Genomic DNA, 24829 nt, shown 5'->3' on the forward strand with positions numbered 1-24829 from the left:
CTAGCCTGGACTGGACTGAACTGGACTGTACGGCCTCGCGCGCTACACATGACCCCCTGTCGCCTTTTCGCACGAACCAAACCAAAGCAAACCAACCCATTGCTTTGCGTGCAGCGCCACCGTCGCCGTTTACTCGCTCCGACCGATGCGTTACTGCTGCTGCTGCCTAGCCCCGGCAGTGGACTCGTTTCTTTGCGCTGCGCACATTCTTTCTCGTGTCCTGTAGGCGTGAATGCGCCGAGTTATGGCGACTCATGTTGCTAATAACTGGAGTTGGACAGGAATTGGACCATGGATGCAATGGGCAAGTGGGTACAAAACGGTGGTGCGTGTGAGGAGCGCCCATGTGACGAACCCACTCGGAGAGGTCCTGCTGTCCGTGGAGTGGGTGGACGACATGTTCCCCGATCGATCCGAGCCGTTTTTGGCAGGGCTCGGCTTGAATTAAATTAACTAGCGGCGGGCCATTGCGTTCGGTCGCCGGGGATTCACGCTAGAGCAGGATCGCCGGTGCTGTGCTACGATGCTGGTACCGGTACGGGACACGGTTGGCGTTGCTCTCGCCCCTCCCCCTCGGCCTAGCCATGTGCCACGATTCTGTAGACTGCAGTATACACACGCACACGTACTACTCAATCAAGGATAGTTTGAGTTCCTCATTGACTTCGGTGGATGCGCTAACATGCAACCCCATCGCAACCACTCTTTGTTTTGGCGTGGTTAGCTAGCTCTGGGGTCATCTTCCTCGTGTCATGCTGGGCAATCATGCGGGGTGGGATTACTGGGGATGATGATGTACGCGCCGCTCTCATGCGTACGTCTGCAGCAGTGGGGTAACTGGCGGACAATTGGCGTATGCGCGTAAAAATGATACTCCTAGATCGCCAAATATCTGTGTACTGCACGTAGACTATGGCCCGAGACCGACTGGCCTGACGAGCCAGATTCGCGACACCGACCGCCGACGACGGAGACACATGCCGCCCGGTCGGGCTTGTTGAACGGCGCGGGAGTGGCGGCAGGCGCTAGCTGACACATATAAACTGCGACGCCCAGCGCGCCCCGAGCCCATCACGCTGTTCGTGCCCTTCAGGCGCACCCACTAGGCACCGCTAGCCACGGCCCTACGCGGCTACGCCGACAACTCGGGCCGTCCGTTACACCAAACTCTAGCGAGTCCATATCGCCTTGATCTCCACAATAATCATCATGCCATTGCAGTAATTATGTCTGAAATGGTCATTCTCACACAGTTGCTATCCATTCTTAATCACCATAATTTTTTAAGAGCGCTTCAAATCCATCCCGCGAGCCTCAATATTTGAAGGTCGGGCTTGGTGATGCAGTACGTCCTCCATCCACTCAAATATTGGCACCACTCCTTGTATCCAGTCCACTCCATGCTGAAGCATTAGCCATGCTATATGCAATCCATGCCACGGCAAGGATGGGAGGTAACCAAAACATCTTTGAAACTGATTCCATGGTGCTGAAACAGGCGGCAACAAGCGAAGAGTATGATAAATCTACCTTAGGATCATTGTTTCAGGAGATAAAATTTCAGTTGAATGTTGCTTTTTATGTATGTCCTAGAATCTGTAACAATGCAGCACACTCTTTAGCTGCGTATGGTCATGGTCCAGGAAGTGGCAGATGTGAGACCTAGTTGGGCCACTTCCCTGAGTTTGTACAAAACTCTGTAACTGGCGACTTAGCCAGATTGTCTTCGTAATGAAAACAAGGGTGTTCCGTTTCAAAAAAATAATAATATATTGGCACCACATACATTTATTCCCTTCCACTACTATCCACATCCCCGTGCCGCTTTCTTTTGCCGCGATTTGGCCTCTGTCGCCCCCCGCTGAGCTACGCTTCGCCGCAGCCACGTGCCTTCTTCCCGCCATCTGGCCGCGCCACCCCTTCCGCCGAGCGACCTCGAGGTGTCCAACGACTTGCTCAAAGGTAAAATTTCCCAACCTTTTATTGTATATTTTGTTTAGCGTCTCATAAATTCATGCATATGACATAAATTCGCATTATTTGTGGATGGATTAGATGGCAGAACTATTGTTTTTTATTCATAGTTGGATTCGAGCTACGAGTCTGAGAGTGAAATCATGGATGTCGAAGAAGACGAGGCAATATTGATGGTCGATTAAGGGATAGCATCAACCGAAACGAAGAAGAAGCGTTCGGGATCGCATGTTGGTCATGCAACATTTTGCTGGAACAAAATCGACCACGAGCGACTCATGCTCGACTACTTTGTGTCAGGTTGTACCTTCCCGCCATATGTGTTCCGGTGACGCTTTCACTGACCGAGTGACTACTTTATAGAATCATTGATGACATGGAAGCCAATGAACCTTTCTTCAAACAACAGAGAAATGCAGTCAGTCTCCTGGGTTTTCCCCTTTTTAGAAGGTGACCACGGCACTTTAGAGGATTGTCTATGGCTCCCTTGCAGGTTCATGGGATGACATTTTTCAAATGGCCAAATATACAATCATCACGAAAGTGTTCGCTAATGTTGTGGTGCGGTTTTATGGAGAGAAGTATGTGCGAGCACCCAACACTGAGGACACATCCAGGCTTTTAGCGATGCATGAAGCAAAATGGCGACTTGGGATGCTAAGGAGTGCTGATTGTATGCATTGGACATAGAAGAATTTTCACGCATCCTTGGTTGCGCAATGTGCACGTGGTGACTGCTGCCGGCAACGCGTGACGAGATCCTCTGGCCCCGGATCCGGCCGCCGTCGGGCAATGGATTCCCACCGGCTCGCTGAAGACCGCAGGAGGGTGCACTGCTCACAGGAGCGTCAGAGAGCAGCGCGGACAGCCATCTGCTCCTCAGCGCTGCAAGGGATGAGCTCCCAATCCTCGGATCCTGGCATGTCAGAGTCGGATCTAGGCGCCGCCATGGAGGAGAACGTCGAAGCTGGCCGAAGAGGAGCTCGATAGTGTGGGAGGGGAGGGGAATGGAGTGGAATGCGGCTAGGGTTTCAGCCGGAGTGCGGATAGGGTCCATTTTATGTGGGGTCGGGTGGGACCATGTGGGCCGGATCCAACGTGGCAGGTGCGTCCGGGCGTCCCTATATCCGCCCTAGATTTGGACTAGTTATCGGGAGTGCCGGTCAGTCCGGGCGTCCCCATATCCACCCTAGATTTGGACTGATTAAGGGGTGTGCCGGTCAGTCCGGACTTTTGGGCCAGAAATGAGGCGCCCAGTTGGGTGACGTTTTTTTCGTCAAGTCACTGACCGGACAGCCCGTTCGGGTGTTTGAGGCGGGTATGAGGGGCCCGGTTGTAGATGCTCTGGAGGACACCCAGTGTATTGTTCACTGAACTCGTCATCTGTTATCTTAACGAAGTTGCTTCGCCAAGTGCCCAAGTTAGCCGTTGCCGTCTTGGATCACGATCTTGCTGTGCGATACTTTGAAGATTTGTTATACTCCATAAGAAAGAGAGTACAATGGGATGTCGAGTTTTCACTAGCTACGGCATGTTCACCTTTTTACTAGTACTTCGCATGAGGAATGAAGGTCCAGTTTGTCTTGGAAAGTGGAGGAAACACACAGAGAAAAATATATCTGAAAACTACAAAAGGAAAAGTTAGTGTTATGTGCATAACTTCTGAATTTTTAGTGCTGAGCTTTTGCCTCTTCGGAGACGTGTTATTATTTCTGCTTGAACGGACATTCTGCGACTGAACCTATCGTTGAGATTGATGCATCCATTTTATCACATAGATCAGAAACTTAGAACAACTCTCAACAAAGTTCAAGAGCCACGGGAAATTGTTTACCAAAGGTACAACGCTGCTATGATCTACTAGTGTGGAGTAGAAAAGGGATAGGGCTTTGGGACGATGGTGAGCAGCTCGTTGAATCCAGTGGAGTACCTCTCCCCGGTGGAGCTGGCCGCCTTGAGAACATGGCTAACTTCTTGCCCTTGGCCGGCACGACGTCATTTGTACCTAGACAAGCATATATATTGAGACCATCAGAAGACAGATATCTCTAATTAACAACCCTACAGTTATAAAAGGAATGTGCTGAAGTGCATTTAAATAAGAAACACGAGAGTTTGATATTAATGTTAGGATCTAAAGGGCAAGGTTTCAGTACATTCCTATTATCCAGCTCTGACAACTCAAATCTGTCTTTCACCTATTCAAAACCATGTATGAATTTTGACTGCCGCTGAAAAATAATTTCTTTGAGGAATGGAGAGTTTAAATAAGGATAATAAGCTCAAAATGGATGGAAAGGTAGCAATGCCTGTGACTTTTCTGGTGCATGCCGCTGAATCTGTCGATCACCTGTTGTTGATGTGTCTACTTTCCTAGCTTACATCTATTTGGTCAAATTTGTGGTTGCGCTTCTGGAATGGGAACTATACCTTCTGGACAATTGAATCTGTTGATCAGCTGTTTGGTGGTTTGTTGAGTTCATTCCAAGAAAATTACAAAAGGTTGGCCACAGGAGTGCGGCATATTTTCAGTGCATAAGACCACCTGACCCTTCCATTGGTCTTATTCACAATGTGTAACTGGATCGACTATTGGTATAAACTACTTAAGAAAATAATGATGTCACATTGCAGCATAAATGCAAAAAATGAGGGCATTTAGGTTATGGTTGAGGAAGGAGAGTCTTGTAGTGGTCCACTTCAATTATTTTTCCCCATTTTCGTCATTGGATCTAGGAATGACGACATATTAGTTTTCCAACTGATGTGCATCCAAACTTTAACCAACAACATTTTTCACCTTCTCCTTTATTTATATATGCAAATATTGTGTCAATATATGAAGCAGAATGGTGAACATCTACGCTAGATAGTCCAAAAGAGTTGCATTGTAGTAGAAGATTCGAATGGTTAATCCAACTTAATCAAGACACTAAAAAGGTCAAGCAGCCACCCAACTACACAGCACTACCCAAAACATGCTCCGTGCATTTCTAAAATATTAAAGAGACCTAAATCTAAGAACAGTCCAGATCTTCGTACCTCTAGTTTTCGCTGAAACCAGTGCAAACAAAATTGAAACCTGCAAGATAAGAAAGACACAGAATCAATTCAGAGAGAACCTACTACAGACAAATAGGAATTTTCAATGCTTTGTGAGTAATATGGAAACATGCATATGATCTTCTAATAAGAGCTTCACTTGTAACATACTTCTTTATATCAAAATATTGTAAAGTGGGACTAACTTCACTAAAATAAAATGGTATGGTAATATTTTGGCTTCTTTCTGGTTATTTAACATGTAACATCACACATAACAGGATTCATAAACGATTACAGAGGCCAATAGTATGGAGTTAAAATTTGCCAAAATCATTGACATGTTATTTGTTGTGAGCTTTCCGCTAAAAAGAAGGGACAAAATAATATGCAACATTCACAAGGGGGATCGTAAAATAAGAAGAGCAAGATAGTCATGTCGTGGATCCTAGCTATGGCGAAATTGTACACACGAGTTTTACGAGTTCAGGCCCTTCGCGGAGGAAGTAATAGCCCTACGTCTCGGTGCCCGGAGGCGGTCGACTGGATTATGCGTGTGTGTGTTACAGGGGGTGCGAACCCTTGTCCCAGAGGAGGGGGGTGGCTTATATAGAGTGCGCCAGGACCCAGCCATTCCCAGTTACATAGGGTTCGATGTACATAAAGGAGCGTTACAGGTAACGTCCGTAATAAAGTGCTATAAATGATCATTAAGTCTATGAGTAAACGCCCGACCGTTGCTGTGCAGAGTGACTTTAGATCTTCTGTATGTCGAGTGGTTTCTGTTACGGTCGAGTGACAGTGATTCTTCCGAGTGGAATGTTTCTGGTCGAGTGGATGATGGTACCCTTCGAATGCTTCTGACTTTATGGTGATGTCCTTGGGGAGGGTGTCTAGGTCAGGCCTATAACCCTACCCTAGGTACATAGCTTCATCATTAGCCCCCGAATGGTTCAGGGTTTGAGTGGAGGAGTTGAAAATACTTCCGATTCAATTTTCACGCTTCGGAAGTGTCTTTTTGGGATCGACGAATCAACACGGTGACACCAACTTCTTTTTCAGTCGCCTTGATCCATTCTTGGTTTTGTCGAGTGAACTTTTATTGAAAAGCTTCGAGCGTTGATATGAAGAAAATCTTCCGTTTGACAGGTTGCTCTGTTGTCCACGGATCTCGCGGGATTCGAATTTTGGGAAGCGCGCGGGGCGGAGGAGGCCGCAGTAATCGGGTTGGATTAGGCAGGGCCGCCTCAATTTCCGCGCCACCTTTTTCGCCACGTATCTCGCGCGCGTTTGTTGCGGGATTTGATAGGATCGCCCGGGTCCACAGGTCAGTCACTCGGAAGCAACCTCATATAAGGCGTCAGACTGGGGTTTTTGAACAGTGCATTCCCATTCTACCTCTTCCTTCTCCGTTTTCTCCATCGCATCTGTTCGAGCTCCGTCCGCTGCGATGGGGAAGGAGAAGACGGTGGCTTTGGAGCGCGCGAAGAAGGCAACGGCGAAGGCGAAGGGGAAGAAGTCCAGCCGGGGCGGATCTTCGTCGAGGTTCGGTCTGCCGCGCGGCTGGATCCAGGGCGATTGGATCCGGTCGACGATTCGTCAGGACGACATCGACGATCTGGCCGAGGAGGGACTGATCCCCCACGGATCCGCGCGGCTCCCGGAGGACGAGACTGAACCCCGACCGCAAGAGGGTGAGTGCGTCCTCCTCGCCACTCACGTCAACCGCGGGTTTTCTTTGCCTCCTCATCCGTTTTTCCGAGCTTTCCTGAACTTCTTTGGAGCACAACTTCATCACTTTCCCCCAACACCATCGTGTATCTTGCCGCTTTCGTGTCTATGTGCGAGAATTTCTTGGGTTGTCAACCACACTGGGGCCTCTTCAAGCACATTTTCACGTGTCGCTCTCAGTCGGTCAAAAAAGCTAATCCGAGTGATGAGAAGACAAAAGTGATCCAGATGTGTGGGGGTCTTGGGATTCAAATGAGCGGTAAGAGCTCCTTCCTAGCCATAATCCTTCCCGAGTCAGTTCGAGGGTGGCAGTCGACCTGGTTTTACTGCAAAGACCAGCCGACTCCAGGTCAGTCGACTGGACTTCCCCCTTTTCCATGGCTCGAGTAGAGAAGCCCACTGCCTTGAAAGTAACCCCGGGGGAGAAAGCGGAGGTGAAGGTGCTGGTTGAGCGAGTGGTCCAGCTCATCCGTGACGGCGTGACCGGCATGGATCTGTTGGAAGTCTTCCTCAAACGACGCATTCAGCCGCTTCAAGCCCGTGACCATCCGATGTGGATGTATTCGGGCATTGACGATTCCACTCGGATCCACCCAGAAGAGGTCGACGAGGATACGGTGGAGAAGTGGTTGAAGGGTATCACTGGCAACAAAGATAACCCCAGGGGGTCCAGGAGAGTCCCTCCACTCGACAACTCGTACGAAACAGACAAGGTCCAACTCTGAATTGCCGAGTATTATCTTGATTTATCATGTAGCTGCTTGTAGTCAACCGACTGACTTTTGTCTTGCTTGTTGTCTTCTAGGCTCTTACTGAGATGTATTCGATGCCCAACGGAGAGCAGGAGCAGGACCCGGAGGGGGAGGCGAGTGGAGGCGAGAGCGGCGAGTGGCATTCTGATGGCAAAGAGGACGAGGAGAGCGACGACCCGAGTGATGAAGAAGAGGTCGACTCACCTCCCCGTAGGGAAAGGCGATCCAAGCTCACTCACGATCCGGCAAGCGTCCGCGGCAAAGCGACCGGGCAAACCGGGCAGTCGTCAAAGCGCCCTCGGACGTCTTCTCCAGCGCCGACCGAAAAGGCACCGAAGCAACCGAAAGTTGCGCCATCAAAACCGCAGAAAGCTTTGCCCAAGATCAAAGTGACCATTCCCAATGTTTCCGGGTAATAGTTGGACTTGAATTCCTTGTTTAGTGCGAACTGGATCTTGGTCGACTCACTGTTATAGACATGACCGACTGAATCTTGAAATTTGCAGTGCTGCTACCTCCGAGACTTCCGCTTACAAGAATGAAGACGAAGAAATGGAAGATGCCGTCACCTCCAATCCAGGTACGATTCTCATAATCTTGTCCTTATTTACTCGGTCGTTTTATTGGTCGATTGAGTTTCTGGCAATTGATTCTTCTTGCAGCTCCTCCCCATGTCATTGATCTTCCAGATGATGACGAAGACGTGCCACTGAGGTCCCAGGGGAGAAGAAACAGGAAGGCGTCAGCTGTAAAGACACCTCAGTCTGCGTCGGCGACCGAAACAGCGATCCAGGAAGGTGGCAATGCCAATCGGACTTCTGTAACTTTCGCCGTACCACTGACGAGTGCTCAGCCTTCGGCGTCGACTGCTCAGACTCCAGCCGATCCATCTTCGCTCTTTACCGCACATCACGTCCCATAGGACCAAGTGGGTGCTGCCAAGGAAGCCATACGCCAGGCGGGCATCATGATGGAGCAGATGAAGATGGTCCGGGAAGCCAGCCAAGCGGCTTACGACGCCAGCTCAGCCCTTCAGAGCAACGTCCAGGTTGGTTGATCACCGGCTGACTCTTTAGCTTGCCACTTGTTCTGTTAGGATATGCTACCTGAAAACTTTCTTTGAAGAAACTTTTCATCTGTCTGCGTTTCGCGTTCGTACACCCACTGGGTGTTTTGATTTGCCACTGAGCAAACTTGTATCTTGATTCGACTAGGTTGTGTCGATTGGATCTTTGAACTAGTGGGGGCACGCTGAGTGCACCCACTGGGTGTAGTCCCCGAGATCATAGTTGACTACGGGCAGTCGACTATGGTCTGAGAAGCTGAATTTTCTACTAGGCCCGGACGGACCGTGTCGAGTGGAACCTGAACCAGTGGGGGCACCCTAAGTGCACCCACTGGGTGTAGTCCCCGAGACCGTGGTCGACTGCGGGCAGTCGACTACGGTCTGAGAACAACTTGCCTCTTTTTTTTACACTCGGCCTGGACAGACCATGTCGAGTGGAAACTGGACCAGTGGGGGCACGCTAAGTGCACCCACTGGGTGTAGTCCCCGAGACTACTGTTGGATGTTTGATTCGGCAGTAGTCTTAGAACTTATTGAATTTATCAGACCATTGCTCTGAAGTAACCAGTCTTTTCACCTGTCGATTGACTGTCCTTTGATTACAGAAATCTTGTGAACTTGGAGCTCGTTTTGCTGACCTGGAGAAGAAGCAGATTCAACTCAACCTCGATCTGGAGCTGGCCAAGACAAATCTGCAAAAAGCCAAGGATGAAGCCGCTGGTAAGAAAAAACTTGTCGACTGATTTGCCTCTGAACCGGATTTTATTTTGCTTTTTCTGAACCGAGCGTTATTTCTTTCAGAGAAACTGAACCAAGCTCTGGCAAAAAGGACCAAGATCTTGCGGCCGCACAGAAAACAGCTGATGAGAAAACTGCACTCGCTGAACAGAAGCTAGCTTCAGTCGGCAAACTGGAGGAAGAAAACGCCAAGCTGAAAACTGCCCTTGATGAAGCCAATAAGGAAGCGACTCGCCTGAAGAAGGACAAGAACAATCTGAACGAGAAGATGGAAGGCATTGCTCGCAAGAGGGATGACCTGGAGAACTATCTGGGAGGTCTTGCTAAGAAGCTGTTCGTCATGCTTGAAGGTATTTTCTTCGACCCGACTGACTTGTTACTGTCGACTCGACATACAACCACTGACTCATCTTTGAATTGTGCGAGCAGAATTTTGCCAGAACTTCGAGGAAGAGACTGGTCGAGTTGAGACAAGCTTGGACCCCATCCATTCTCCAGTGAGGGACGAAGCTGCCATGAACGTGCTCCGACTGGAATCTCGCGTTGCTAGTGTTGTCGACTATCTTGCTCGACTGAAAGTCGCAATGTCGCGGTTCGACACAGCTCTCTGGCCAAGGGCGATGCTCCAGAATGACCTCGAGTCTCTGATGACTCGGCTTAATGAGGTTCCCGGTCGAGTGCAAGAATGGAAGAAGTCTTCTGCCCGGTGCGGCGCTGATGTGGCTCTGTCCTTGGTTCGTGTCCACTGCAAGGAAGCGCGAGAAGAGAAGCTGGCAGCGGTCAAGGTTGCCAATACCAAGAAGCACGACTTCCAATCTTTCATGGAGACCTTCATTGCTGCTGCCACTCGGATTGCCGACGGAATCGACCTGGACCAATTCGTTGAGCCTACTAGCCCTCCCCCTGCGGAGTGAACAAACTTTTATGCCTCACCTTAAATTTGCCTCAGAATGCCGAGTGATTTTGTAACCGTTAAACTCCTTCGGGCTTGATGCCCGTGTACTTTAATCCACGGTCCGGAACCTTAGGATTTATCTGAATTTGGTTTATCTCCGAATATGCTTGTGTTTGCTATCGAGTAGAACTTGTCCTCACTCGGAATAACCTTTGTACTTGAGATGCAGCTCTGAGGAGGAGATTCCAGTCGTCCTGCATCTCGTCGACCTTGCGGACATGGATGGAGCGTACGTTATACTTGTGGCGTAGCTCCGAGGAGAAGGTTGCAGTTGACCTGCACCTCGTCGTCCTTGCGTATAGGGATGGAGCGTACGTTATATTTGTGGCGTAGCTCCGAGGAGAAGGTTGCAGTCGACCTACACCTCATCGTCCTTGCGGATAGGGATGTGTTTAAAACTTAGGCGAGTACTGGACTGCAGCTAAGCCTCCGAGTGGGAGGATTGCTCACCACTCGATAGGATTTTTCAAACTTAGGCGAGTACTGGACTGCAGTTAAGCCCTCGAGTGGGACGGTTGCTCACCACTCGGTAGGATTTTTCAAACTTTAGGCGAGTACTGGACTGCAGCTAAGCCCCCGAGTGGGAGGGTTGCTCACCACTCGGTAGGATTTTTCAAACTTAGGCGAGTACTGGACTGCAGCTAAGCCCCCGTGTGGGAGGGTTGCTCACCACTCGGTAGGATTTTTCAAACTTAGGCGAGTACTGGACTGCAGCTAAGCCCCCGTGTGGGAGGGTTGCTCACCACTCGGTAGGATTTTTCAAACTTAGGCGAGTACTGGACTGCAGCTAAGCCCTCGAGTGGGAGGGTTGCTCGCCACTCGGTAGGATTTTTCAAACTTAGGCGAGTACTGGACTGCAGCTAAGCCCCCGAGTGGGAGGATTGCTCACCACTCGGTAGGATTTTTCAAACTTAGGCGAGTACAGGACTGCAGCTAAGCCCCCGAGTGGGAGGGTTGCTCACCACTCGGTAGGATTTTTCAAACTTAGGCGAGTACTGGACTGCAGCTAAGCCCCCGAGTGGGAGGATTGCTCACCACTCGGTAGGATTTTTCAAACTTAGGCGAGTACTGGACTGCAGCTAAGCCCCCGAGTGGGAGGGTTGCTCACCACTCGGTAGGATTTTTCAAACTTAGGCGAGTACTTGGACTGCAGCTAAGCCCCCGAGTGAGAGGCTTGCTCACCACTCGGTAGGATTTTTCAAACTTAGGCGAGTACTGGACTGCAGCTAAGCCCCCGAGTGGGAGGGTTGCTCACCACTCGGTAGGATTTTTCAAACTTAGGCGAGTACTGGACTGCAGGTAAGCCCCCGAGTGGGAGGATTGCTCACCATTCAGTAGGATTTTTCAAACTTAGGCGAGTACTGGACTGCAGCTAAGCTCCCGAGTGGGAGGGTTGCTCACCACTCGGTAGGATTTTTCAAACTTAGGCGAGTACTTGAACTGCAGCTAAGCACCCGAGTGAGAGGCTTGCTCACCACTCGGTAGGATTTTTCAAACTTAGGCGAGTACTGGACTGCAGCTAAGCCCCCGAGTGGGAGGGTTGCTCACCACTCGGTAGGATTTTTCAAACTTAGGCGAGTACTTGGACTGCAGCTAAGCCCCCCAGTGAGAGGCTTGCTCACCACTCGGTATGATTTTTTAAACTTAGGCGAGTACTGGACTGCAGCTAAGCCCCCGAGTGAGAGGCTTGCTCTTCACTCGACAGGATTTTTTTTCTCTTTTCAAACTTAGGCGAAACGGATTCGCAGCTAAGGCACCCACTGGGGGATTTGAAACATACAAAAAGGAAACAGCAATCATTTAGGAGACTGTAAAAATGTGTCTTTGATAACCAAACTAGAAGGTATTTCTTATTACATCTCAACAGTCTGAATGCTTAAGTGTAAAATGGGCGGAGCAGCTCCGCATTCCAAGTGCGTGGCTCGTCTTTCTTGTGCTCGACGTTCTAAAGGTGGTATGCTCCGTTGTGGAGCACTCTGGTGACGATGAAGGGGCCTTCCCAAGCAGGAGCAAGCTTGTGTGGTTTCTGCTGATCCACTCGAAGAACCAAGTCACCCTCTTGAAATGCTCGACCCCTCACGTTTCTGGCGTGGAATCGACGCAGGTCTTGCTGATAGATGGTAGACCGGATCAAGGCCATCTCTCTTTCCTTTTCCAGGAGATCGACTGCATCTTGCCGCGCCTGTTCTGCTTCATCTTCTGAGAAAAGCTCGACTCGGGGTGCGTTGTGGAGCAAGTCACTCGGAAGTACGGCCTCAGCTCCATAGACCAAGAAGAATGGAGTTCGGCCAGTCGACCGATTGGGAGTTGTCCTCAATCCCCAAAGCACTGATGGAAGTTCATCGACCCAGGCGCCTGCTGCGTGCTTGAGATCACGCATCAGTCGGGGTTTCAGTCCTTTGAGAATCAACCCGTTTGCTCTTTCAGCTTGTCCATTCGACTAGGGGTGGACGACTGAAGCATAGTCGACTCGAGTACCTTGGGAAGCACAGAAAGCTCTGAACTCATCAGAATCGAAGTTCGACCCATTGTCAGTGATGATGCTGTGCGGAACACCATATCTGAATGTTAACTCTCTGATGAAGCTGACAGCAGTACTGGCTTCAAGGTTTTTGATAGGCTTGGTTTCAATCCATTTGGTGAACTTGTCGACTGCCACGAGCACATGAGTGAAGCCGCTCCTACCAGTCCTCAGAGGTCCAACCATATCCAATCCCCAAACAGCAAAGGGCCAGACGAGTGGAATGGTCTTCAGGGCTGATGCAGGCTTGTGAGACATGTTGGAGTAAAACTGACAACCTTCACATTTGTTGACTATTTCTTTTGCCATCTCATTTGCTCGTGGCCAATAAAATCCCGCTCGGTATGCTTTGGCCACAATGGTCCGAGAGGACGCATGGTGACCACAGGTCCCCGAGTGGATGTCATTGAGGATCACTCGACCTTCTTCTGGTGTTATGCATTTCTGGCAGACTCCAGTCACACTTTCTCTGAACAATTGTCCTCTTATCACAGTAAAGGCTTTGGATCGACGGACGATCTGTCGAGCCTCTTCTTCATCCTCTGGGAGTTCCTTTCTAAGAATGTACGCGATATACGGTACTGTCCAGTCGGGAGTGATGACCAAAACCTCCATGATCAAGTCGACTACGGCTGGGACTTCGACTTCAGTCGGATCAGTGGCACTCTTTGGTTGTGGGGGCTCTTCAGTGAAAGGATCTTCTTGAACTGAAGGTGAATGAATATGTTCCAAGAACACATTGCTGGGAATGGCTTCCCTCTTGGAACCTATCTTTGCCAGATCATCGGCTGCTTGATTTTTCAGTCGGGGTATGTGATGGAGCTCTAACCCCTCAAACTTCTTCTCTAACTTCCTCACTGCATTACAATAGCCAGTCATAACTGGGCTTCTGACGTCCCACTCCTTCATCACTTGATTGATCACTAAATCCGAGTCGCCATGGACCATGAGGCGACGGACGCCGAGTGAAATGGCCATACGCAACCTGTACAGAAGTGCTTCATATTCAGCTTCATTGTTGGAGGAGTCAAAATGAATCTGGAGAACATAGCTGAGTTTGTCACCTCGGGGGATACCAATACCACCCCAGCACCGGAACCATTCAGCATCTTGGATCCATCAAAAAACATGGTCCAATGCTCCGAGTGAATCTGGGTCGGAAGTTGCTGTTCGATCCACTCGGCGAGGAAATCTGTTATTGCTTGGGACTTGATAGCTTTCTTTGCCTCAAACTTGATATCCAAAGGAAGGAGTTCAATCGCCCACTTTGCCACTTGACCAGTTGCATCTCTGTTATTCAGGATCTCTGACAATGGTGCGTCGCTGACGACTGTAATGAAGTGATTAGAGAAATAGTGAGCAACCTTCTTCGTGGTCATGTAAATTCCATAAACAAGCTTCTGATAATGTGGATATCTTTGCTTGGATGGAGTCAGAACTTCAGAAACATAGTATACTGGGCGCTGAACTTTATAGGCTTTTCCTTCTTCCCGCTCGACCGTGAGTACTGTACTGACAACTTGTCATGTGGCTGCAATATAAAGCAGTAAAGGCTCTTTGCTGATTGGGGCAGCAAGCACCGGCTGGGTGGAAAGCAGGGCTTTGAGCTCTGCAAACGCTGCGTTAGCTTCATCTGTCCACTCGAACTTGTCAGACTTCTTCATCAGTCGGTAAAGAGGCAAGGCCATTTCACCGAGACGAGATATGAATCGACTCAAGGCGGCCAAACAATCAGTAAGCTTTTGGACATCATGTACACACACAGGGCGTTTCATCCGGAATATAGCACCAACTTTCTCTGGGTTAGCGTCGATCCCTCGTTCGGAAACGAGGAAGCCGAGTAACTTTCCACCAGGGCCGGGCCGGCAAAATCCGGGGCCCTATGCGAAACAAAAATTGGGGCCCTATGTCGCTAAAAAAATGAACTAACGAGCAAATTTTCTTTTTTGGAGGGGGAGGGGGGGACTAACGAGCAATTATTAATGTACATATATAACTCACATAATTTTTTTATAATGTAAATAATATAATGTCAATGTTTTGCAATTAGACAAATCGTCTAACTCATCTAGTTTTGGGTACTGTCCGGTTGAATTGCTACATTGTGATCTTTAATCGAGGAGGTAAGAATCAATCTCTAACAAAGTAATGATCACTACCAAAAGTTAATTAGAAAATGAAGAATTAGAATTTAGGAGTAGGAACTGGAGTATTCGCTAAGCACCTGGAGGCTGGAGTGGGTCAGTCGGTCACGGATTGATCCGACGAGACGACGAGTCTGAAAATTATGAGAGAAGCTAGGAAGGCAACGACAGCGGCCTGAATCCGATCGCTCTGATGAGGCAGAGGCGACGACTGACGAGACGATCTCGTCTCCTTTTTTTCGTCTCCTGACTCCTGTAGCAGCGTCGATGAGACTGTTGTTGGCCTGTTGGTTTCCCGATCCCGATTGACTGGTATAGCGATCCCCTTTTTAGACCCACGATCCCGTTTCCATCGCTAGAGAGCGGTTTCCTTATTTCTTTGGGAAAGATCGATCGAGTCTTCTTTTTTTAGATCGATCGAGTCAAGCGACGAGCCGATGAGCTCCAGCGCTCGATGGGCTCGACTCAGGCCCAGCTCCAGCGCCTAGCGGCCTAGTGTGGCAGTTGCTACGCTTTTTTCTTCAGAAAATACTAGGCCTATATAAAAAAACTGGGGGCCCTCAAAATTATGGGCCCTGTACGGGCCGCACATTTGGCACCACTATGGGCCCGGCCCTGCTTTCCACCAGGAACTCCGAATGTGCACTTTGATGGATTAAGCTTGATATCATACCTTCTGAGGTTGGCAAAGGTTTCAGCAAGGTCAGCCAGCAGGTCGGAACCCTTACGTGACTTGACCACAATGTCATCCATGTATGCATCCACATTCCGACTGATTTGAGTGAGCAGACACTTCTGAATCATCCTCATGAATGTGGCTCCGGCGTTCTTCAGGCCGAATGGCATGGTGACATAACAGAAGCATCCGAATGGAGTGATGAAAGCCGTTTTTATCTCATCGGGTCCATACAGTCGGATCTGATGATACCCGAAATAGGCGTCCAGAAAAGACAATCGCTCACACCCCGTAGTCGAGTCGACAATTTGGTCGATGCGGGGGGAGAGGAAATGATCTTTCGGGCAGGCCCGGTTGATATGCTTGAAGTCAATGCACATGTGAAGCAAGTCGTCCTTCTTGGGGACCATGACAACATTGGGGAGCCACTCGGAGTGGTAAATTTCTCGGATGAACTCAGCTGCCAGGAGCCGAGCCACTTCATCACCAATTGTTTTTCTCTTCTGTACGGCGGACCGTCGAAGATGTTCCTTGACTGGTTTTACTTTCGGGTCGACTCGCAAACGATGCTCAGCCAGTCCCCTGGGTACACCTGGCATGTCAGAAGGCTTCCATGCAAAGATGTCCCAATTCTCACGGAGGAACTGGATGAGCGCTTCTTCCTATTTGCTGTCGAGTGAAGTTGAAATATGAGTAGGAGCAGCACTAGGATCGGTCCGGTGAATATGAATCGGCTTGGTTTCACCGGACGACTGAAATGCAGAATCAGTCGCAGGCTTCTTGGAGCGCAACAAATCACTCGGATCTGCGTTCTTCCGGTATTCTTGCATTTCGACTGCTGCCATTTGTGCATCGGGGATTTTTGAGCCCTTCTGGAAGCACTCTTCTGCCTTCTGCCGATTGCCAGTGATAGTGATCACTCCTCTGGGACCAGGCATTTTCAACTTGAGGTACACGTAACATGGTCGAGCCATAAAACGTGCATAGGCAGGCCTACCCAGAATAGCATGATAAGCACTCTGGAAATCCACTACTTCAAATGCCAACTTTTCTTTGCGGTAATTCTTGGAATCACCGAAAACCACATCAAGGGCGATCTGGCCGAGTGATTCAGCCTTCTTGCCAGGTATAACGCCACGGAAACTCATATTGCTTTCACTAAGCTTGGACATCGGAATGCCCATTCCCTTCAAGGTCTCAGCATACAGGATATTCAGGCCACTACCTCCATCCATCAGCACTTTAGTCAGTCGAGTGCCTTCAACAACTGGGTCGACCACCAGCGCTTGCCTCCCAGGGGTGGCTATACGCGCTGGATGGCCAGACTGGTCGAATGTGATGGCAGTCTGGGACCACTTCAAATAACTTGGCGTTGCCGAAGCAACCATGTTCACCTCTCTGCTGATAACTTTCAGACGACTTTTGCTTTCAACATCAGCAAAAATCATCAGAGTGGAATTGACGTTGGGAAAACCATCATCCCTATCCTCACCCTTGTCCGACTCCTTTTCCTTCTCCTTGGGTTGTTTCTCTCGGAACTGCTGGATCAGGAGCCGACACTGTCGAGTGGTGTGTTTAGGGTAAATGAGATTACCCTCTTCATCTTTTTTGGTGTGAATGTGGCATGGTAAATCCAACACATCATTTCCATCTTGATCTTTCACTTTCTTATGGTTCCACGGCCCTTTGGGCTTCCCCTTGAACTTCCCTTGAGCCACAACTAAAGCTTCACCAGGAGCCGCTGGTTCGGCCTTGCGTTTCTGTTTCCGACTAGAATTCCCTCCTCCGGTTTCTTGGGCGACTATTTTGTGTTTGCCACTCCGGAGTCGGTCTTCTTATTCACCATTAGCGTGCTTGGTGGCGATCTCCATCATCCGAGTCAGGGACATATCCCCTGTCCGACCGAATTTCAGATTCAACTCTCGATACTTAACACCCTCCTTGAAGGTACAAACTGCTTGGTGATCCGACACATTCTCCACTGTATGGTGCAATGTGATCCATCTCTGGATATAATCTCTCAAGGTCTCATTCGGTTTTTGCATGCAGGACTGTAATTCTGTCAACCCTGCTGGTCGTTTGCATGTACCTTCAAAGGTTCTAACAAACACTCGGGCAAGTTCCTCCCAACTATATATGCTGCCAGGTGCTAACTGATTCAACCATGCTGTGGCCGAGCCTTTCAACATCAGAGGGAGGTGCTTCATGGCCACTTCATCATTGCCGCCACCGATTTGTACAGCCACTCTGTAGTCCTCAAGCCAATTGCCAGGCTTGGACTCACCAGTGAACTTGCTGACTCCAGTCGCCAACCTGAAGTTGGGAGGAATCACTGCAGCCCTGATGGCTCTGCTGAAACACTCTGGACCTGAAACATGCACTCTGCTGCCAGTCGGATAATCTCTGTCATGACCTTCTCTGTGTGCCCTGTTCCTGTCAACCAGACCTTGAACGAGAATAGATCTCGCACCAAAGCCCGGCTCTCTGGGGTCGACTGGAATTCATCGTGCTGCCGCGGCACATATGACCCACTCCTCGGGGGAGGCGTGGGCACTCGACGACGGTCATCGTGGTCGAGTCGGTGATCATACTGCTCACGGTTTCTGTACTGATCTTGCCGGTCTCCACGTCCCTCACGCCGCGGGGGCAATCTTGGGCTGTGAGCCGACTGAACTATGTCTGTCATCACAGATTTGCTATGAATCCTATTCCGCGACTGAGATACTGCTGTGTCCGGATCTGCATCAAACCTCTGCCAGCTTCCGACTGGGAAGGCTGAATCGACTCTGCTATTCGGGCTGCAGCTGTGAGATTCTGAATCGGAGTTCGGTATACCTGAGTTGGAGGCGGAAAAAGCTGTCGTCGACTGGACTCAGGAATCCGCTGCCGAGCACGCTCGTCGAGTGCGTGCTGGAGGTTCTCCAGTCAAGTGCGCTCAGCCAAGTTGGCCAGGCGCATCTCCTCCAAGGCCTGGGCCTCGGGGTTTTCTCCAACTATAGGAGTGTGAAGTGCATCCATATTGCGGTGGCGGAGCTCTTCCCTCTGCTCAGTCTGCTGCGAAGAAAGAGGCTCGGGGCGGTACTCCTCGTGAGCGCGCGACGGATCGCCACCGCCATCACCACCGTCGTCACGGGGGAAGCCAGGAGGACTGCGTGGTCCATTGACCATCAAAACTTCCGCCGCGGGGTCACTGCTGTCGCACTCGAATGCGGTCTCAATGGAGCCAGTCGAACAGGCCGTAGAGAGTTTTGTCGGGCTCGATTGCCGCGACTTGTGGGGTGGCGGACTGGCGGGCCACCGCGTGCCTCACCCACCGCTGGAGCCGCGACCGACCGGAACGCTTGCGCCGGCGAACAGCGGGGAACGAGGACGTCACAGGAGCCGACTGATACTGAGTCGACGGCTGCCGAAGAAGGACGCCGCGGACGCATGCGCGAAAGTGCGTCGCCCCGCGAACGGGGAGCACCTCGACGTCGAGTGGAGCCTCTTGGAGCCAGACGGAGTCGTCGGCGACGAAGACGAGTGCGCCGAGACGGATCTCACGGCCCTCAGCCAATCCACCGCCGGAAACCATGATGATGGGAATCGGAAAAATCGCAACTTCACCAACAAGCCGCTAAGACACCTACCCCACGGTGGGCGCCAACTGTCGTGGATCTAAGACTGACAGTAGAATGGGGGGTAGGTATGAGGAGGCAAGATCCTAGCTATGGCGAAGTTGTACACACGAGTTTTACAAGTTCAGGCCCTTCGCGGAGGAAGTAATAGCCGTACGTCTCGGTGCCCGGAGGTGGTCGACTGGATTATGCGTGTGTGTGTTACAGGGGGTGCGAACCCTTGTCCCAGAGGAGGGGGGTGGCTTATATAGAGTGCGCCAGGACCCCAGCCATTCCCCGTTACATAGGGTTCGATGTACATAAAGAAGGAGCATTACAGGTAACGTCCGTAATAAAGTGCTATAAATGATCATTAAGTCTATGAGTAAACGCCCGACCGTTGCTGTGCAGAGTGACTTTAGATCTTCTGTATGTCGAGTGGTTTCTGTTACGGTCGAGTGACAGTGATTCTTCCGAGTGGAATGTTTCTGGTCGAGTGGATGATGGTACCCTTCGAATGCTTCTGACTTTAGGGTGATGTCCTTGGGGAGGGTGTCTAGGTCAGGCCTATAACCCTAACCTAGGTACATAGCTTCATCAAGTCACATGCTAGTTCGTAAAGGATCTAGATGGCAGTAGGCTCAATCAAAACAGCTGGATAGAGGACACCGCTCGCCTATATGATGTTGTCTACCAAGAGTACTGGAACCATTCATTTGCAATATGTCGATAATCTGAACTGCTATTTAATGCCAATACATAATAAACTTAGAGTTGCTTGATGTGTAATTGTTACTAACTAATTTGCACATACAGAGTAGTTTAATCCAAAATCCAAATTGATAGTATAAGTTTTTGGATAATAAAGCCAGTTACAAACATGCAATATGTTGTTATCTTCACTACCTTTTCATGGAGCCTAAACGTCAGCTCTGCTCAACATTTCGCCACACGCGCCCAAATTTCTAACCATAGTCTACTAACAAGTTTGAGATTTTCTTTACTGACTGCTGTATAACGTATAAACACATTAACAAATGGAAATATAAGTAGCATGAAGAGTGCCAACAGTATAACTCACATCCAGATCCAGGAATGCCGCTAGTTTGTTGGACACTAATTTGCTCAAGGTGTATACCATAGGTAGCCAGTATCTTCAAAATTTTGTGAACCTTATTATCAACATTTTCACATTTGATTTCAACAATCTTAAGACAGTTGGATGCAACTGACTGTCCCAATGGTTTGTAGATTCCTTCTGCTTCAGTTACATATGGAGGTCCCTGACACACACACACACACACAAATAAATCAATCAGGTAATCATGGGCGGTCATTTTAAATGATACACAGCTATCCAGCTTAAAAACTATACCTTAGAAAGTTGAAGAGTAAGCTTCTCCAAAATTGGCGAGTGTTGGAGAAAACAAATTAGTGCATTATGGTCAGCAGCCAAACACCAATCATTGAGTAGCAAAGTCTTTAACTTGGTAAATGTAGGGCACCACTTCAAATCTCTGTTGAAAACAACCTACGTAGAATGCAAAAGAGCCTGATCAAATTAGGAACCTTTTGACCCCTTCCTAGTACAAACTACAAAGTGCAATCAGCTGATGTGTGAAGTAAGTCATATGTAAAGCAATTGCGATCTGTGATGATGAATATGGTTTCTACATGAGAAATGATGAAACATATATAGCATGATAATAAGAGAGAAGCGGCTGCAAGCATACCACGTCAGAATTAGCTGACAGCTCCAAATCTCTGGCTTCTGACAAACCTTTGAGAAAGATGCAGTTGTTGCAGTCATACTGAGGCCCACGTTCAGGATCCCCATAATAATAATAACAACTATCACACATATCATCATCAGCACCACAACTATCAAACCGACCCTGAGAGCATTGATCGGCACAACTCTCCTTAAGCACAACAACAGCTCTTGCCAACGACGGCAAGCTCCCAAGTAATGGAATCCTTCCTTGGCCCCATTCGATCAACTCAAGCGAAACAAGATTTGGTAGAGAAATAAGAATGCGGTAATTATCATGAGCATAGCAGCGGGTAATCCGCAGATGTTTCAAGGATGGAGACAAGAGCTGTTTGACAAAGACGTCGCAAGTATCCATACTCAGTTCCACCAATGCTGGACAGCCTGTAAAATCAACAACGGTGTCGTAGAAACCGACACCAACAAGCTCTAATCTGGTGAGGTGCTGGGAGAAGAGATGCATGTCAGATAGTGGCGAGGCTCCCGGATCCTCTGGAATGCGAAGCCGGAGCCGGAGCGCCCGGACACGAGGCAGGGCCTTCCAGAGCCAGTTGCTCGCACGCCGCTGGTTGGCGGGCAACAGCATGAATCCGTCGGAATCGAAGTCGAAATCGCAGGAATCCAGAGGCGGGCCGTCGCCCCCGCACCTGAGGTGGAGCAGGTGGCCCACGAACTGGGCGAACCTGTCGGCGCTGCCTTGGCCTCGGTGAAGAGGAGGGTGGGCACGGACCTCCATACGCCGCGCCAGCGCCGGGCGAGCAAGGACGTCCGCACCACCTCTTCAGCCGGCAGGAGGCGGAGCACGTGGAGGAGGATGCCCTCCGGGAGGGCGCTGATGCGGTCCTCCCCGCTCGCCATGGTCGAAGCTTCCCGCCCCGGAGCGGCGTTCCGTCGAACAGGTGTTGTGCTCCGCCGCACGGGGAGCACGGAGGAAGACTGCTGCGAGGAAGGGAGAGGCCAAGCGGGGAAAGAAGAGTTCAGTTCATTTCCTTAGGGCAACTCCAACCAAAGCTGGCCAAACGGGCCGGGATAGCTGGGCCTGATACGATTCCTGAATACTATCCGTAAATGAGGTATTTTTCGTGAAATCTATGTATTTACATTTAATAGATTCTGGTCCAATCCCAAAATCAATTTATATTTGGAAGACTAATATACCTTTAAGAATCAAAATCTTTAGAGCAAGTACAATAGGATGACATAGGCGGGCTATAAGACTTTAAATATTACTAGCAAAAGGGCCCGTGCGTTGCAACGGGAGAAAAGAATACCACATGGGACGAGGATTTGGAGCACTCGGGTGCTCCGCACCCCTATACGAACAATTCATTCAAAAAATACCGAGAAATTTGAAAAAAATCTGGGATTTTGGAATATCAAACGTGGGTTCCCGATCTACTCCCGTTGAAATTTCGTGAAAAAAATACCAGGAAACGTATTCGTGGCAAAAAAGACAAAAAATTTCCTATGTATAGAAAAAACTGTTTGGGTAGATTTTTGTTCGGACAGTATTTCCTTCGCCGCGGATATGTTTTTGATTTTTTTTTTCACGAAATTTCACATGGGAGTAGATTGGGAACCCATGTTTGATATCCCCAAATTTTAGATTTTTTTGATTTTTTGGCTATTTTTTACGATTATTTTTCGTACAGGGGTGTGGAGCACCCAGGAGCTCCTGTGTATTTTCCATACCACATGCTCTTAATTTACAAAAAAATGGTCTATAATCTGAGTATTTGTAGCTACGACCCAAACAAAGATGGTATTTGCCTACAAAATCGCAAGTTCAAGATTCCACATGTCTTCTATTTAAACACGGCTTGTATGTAGATTTAATATGTACAAAGAAACGGGCAAGTAATCTTCAATTTCGTATTCAATCCTGATTTTGCTGAGATGTTCATCCACAATCCAGATCAGTACAGATATGAAAGAAAGACGAATAATGCACTGTTGATTAAGATTGCACCCTAGATAGTATTTTTTTTAATGATTAACAGGTAAAATAACATCATATTTAGATTCTATATATTTTTCTAATAAAATTTCATATATAACATGTTAAATTTGGAATTACGGTTTAGAAGATATGAGTATTTTAAAAAATATTTGATATGTATTGCGGGTTTAATGTCAGAAACATCAGGGGGTTTCCTATAAAATAGCATGACGGACTAAGAATACCTATTTCTTTTATTAGTAGGTATAGAGTATAGATATTTTTGATGAGTTGGCACAGAGAGAAGAGGAGAGAGAAGAGAAGTGGGCTACTCATTAACAGCCGGCTATAGTACGTGCTCCTAGACACTCTGTGAGAGAGAGATGTGGGCCATGTATCAACAAAGTAGTACAAATTTATATGCATTTATTGTACTTGCCGGCTATAAGGTTGACTATAGATGACATGGCAAGATCATTTAGCCAGCAGCTGGCTATACTATTAACCATGCTCTTAAGTGGTTTGTGCACAATGAAGTGATTCTGATTAAAAATAACTTGGCAAAGCGAAGATGGGAGTGTAATAAACGATGTTGCTTTTGTGATCAAGATAAAACTATACAACATCTCTTTTTCAAATGTCCTCTTGCCATGGCGTACGATTCATGTAGCCTTGAACGTCAGCCCTCCAAATAGTATTAATACATTATTTGGGACGTGTCTAAATGTAGTGGAGCCAAATATTGCGGGTCATATTTGAATAGGAGTATGCACATTACTTTGGGCTATATGGACCTGCACAAATGACATGATCTATAATAGACAAACTCTTATAAATGTTTTGCAGGTCATATAGAGAACTACTGCTTGGATCCATACGTGGTCGTCACACAGTTACGCGGTAGCCAAGGACAAGGAGCATATGGCCATTGGGTGCAACCGTTCGAACACGGTAGCACGGAATATCTACAAACTGGTTTGGATGACGGTCCAATAATAGGCTAGGTGTTTAGTCATCTTGACCGTTTTTTCGCTGGTTGTGGCAACTTTTATCTTCAATTTTCTCCCGCTCTTCTTGTGAGCTTATACCGCACCACAGACCTTTTAATAATATGGGTGCATGCATCATTCTGATGCAGAGGCCGGGGATGACCCTTCTTTAAAAAACAAAGTTGAGTTGTAAATTCAATCACATCTGAGAATCACTTCGTTGCAGCAATTTATTAGTAGCACAGTAATATGATAGCAGCAAAAACAGTAGTAACATTAACAGTAGCAGTTTTACAGCGAGTGTATTCTACTGCTTAGTTTGTTTATCTCTAGTAGGCTTGTTGTCTCTGATGCTTGTTTAGAGCTCCAATGGTACCTACTAGCTTAGTTTGTTTATCTCTAGTAGGCTTGTTGTCTCTCTGATGCTTGTTTTCTATTGCGCCAGCACTCTGTATCAATCGCTTTTATTTTCTTTTTTTGTTGGATATTGCTCGTTGCAAGTCCTGGTTGATGGCTTTGTTAATTTAAAGTCGGGCTCCCACATAGTCCCACAAGGGAACTGTTTGCCAGATCAAAATGCAAGGGAACTCCCACATAATCCGATGGCTTTGAGCATGAATTTTGCTATAATTGGTAACATAAGATTAGTACTATGAAATGTAAACTTCGACAAAAAATTCAACAGCTAGCACATACACACAGTATGATGGCTACCTCATAATCAACTAATGTTATGTAAATTGTCATGCAGATGTGAGCCAAAAACACTATGCTGTGTTTGGATGTCTTTATTGGAGACCTCTGTATCGTGTTAGTTTCAGTTCCATTTCAGTCAGGAACTGTAATGAACATGAATACGAATTCAGTTGTTTGGATGTTAACTGAATTGGATCACGGAATCCTACTGAGGTTTCAATACAGAATCATGTTTGGAT

The 24829-nt window shown here is 48.4% G+C and overlaps 1 pseudogene; it reads right to left on the reverse strand.

Annotated features, from left to right (window-relative positions):
* Nucleotides 1-3721: 3721 nt before the first annotated feature.
* On the reverse strand, nucleotides 3722-21824 carry LOC123054557 (putative F-box/FBD/LRR-repeat protein At5g56810; annotated as a pseudogene).
* Nucleotides 21825-24829: the final 3005 nt, after the last annotated feature.

This window comes from Triticum aestivum, chromosome 2D (assembly GCF_018294505.1).
Source record: "Triticum aestivum cultivar Chinese Spring chromosome 2D, IWGSC CS RefSeq v2.1, whole genome shotgun sequence".
Classification (NCBI taxonomy): Eukaryota; Viridiplantae; Streptophyta; class Magnoliopsida; order Poales; family Poaceae; genus Triticum; species Triticum aestivum.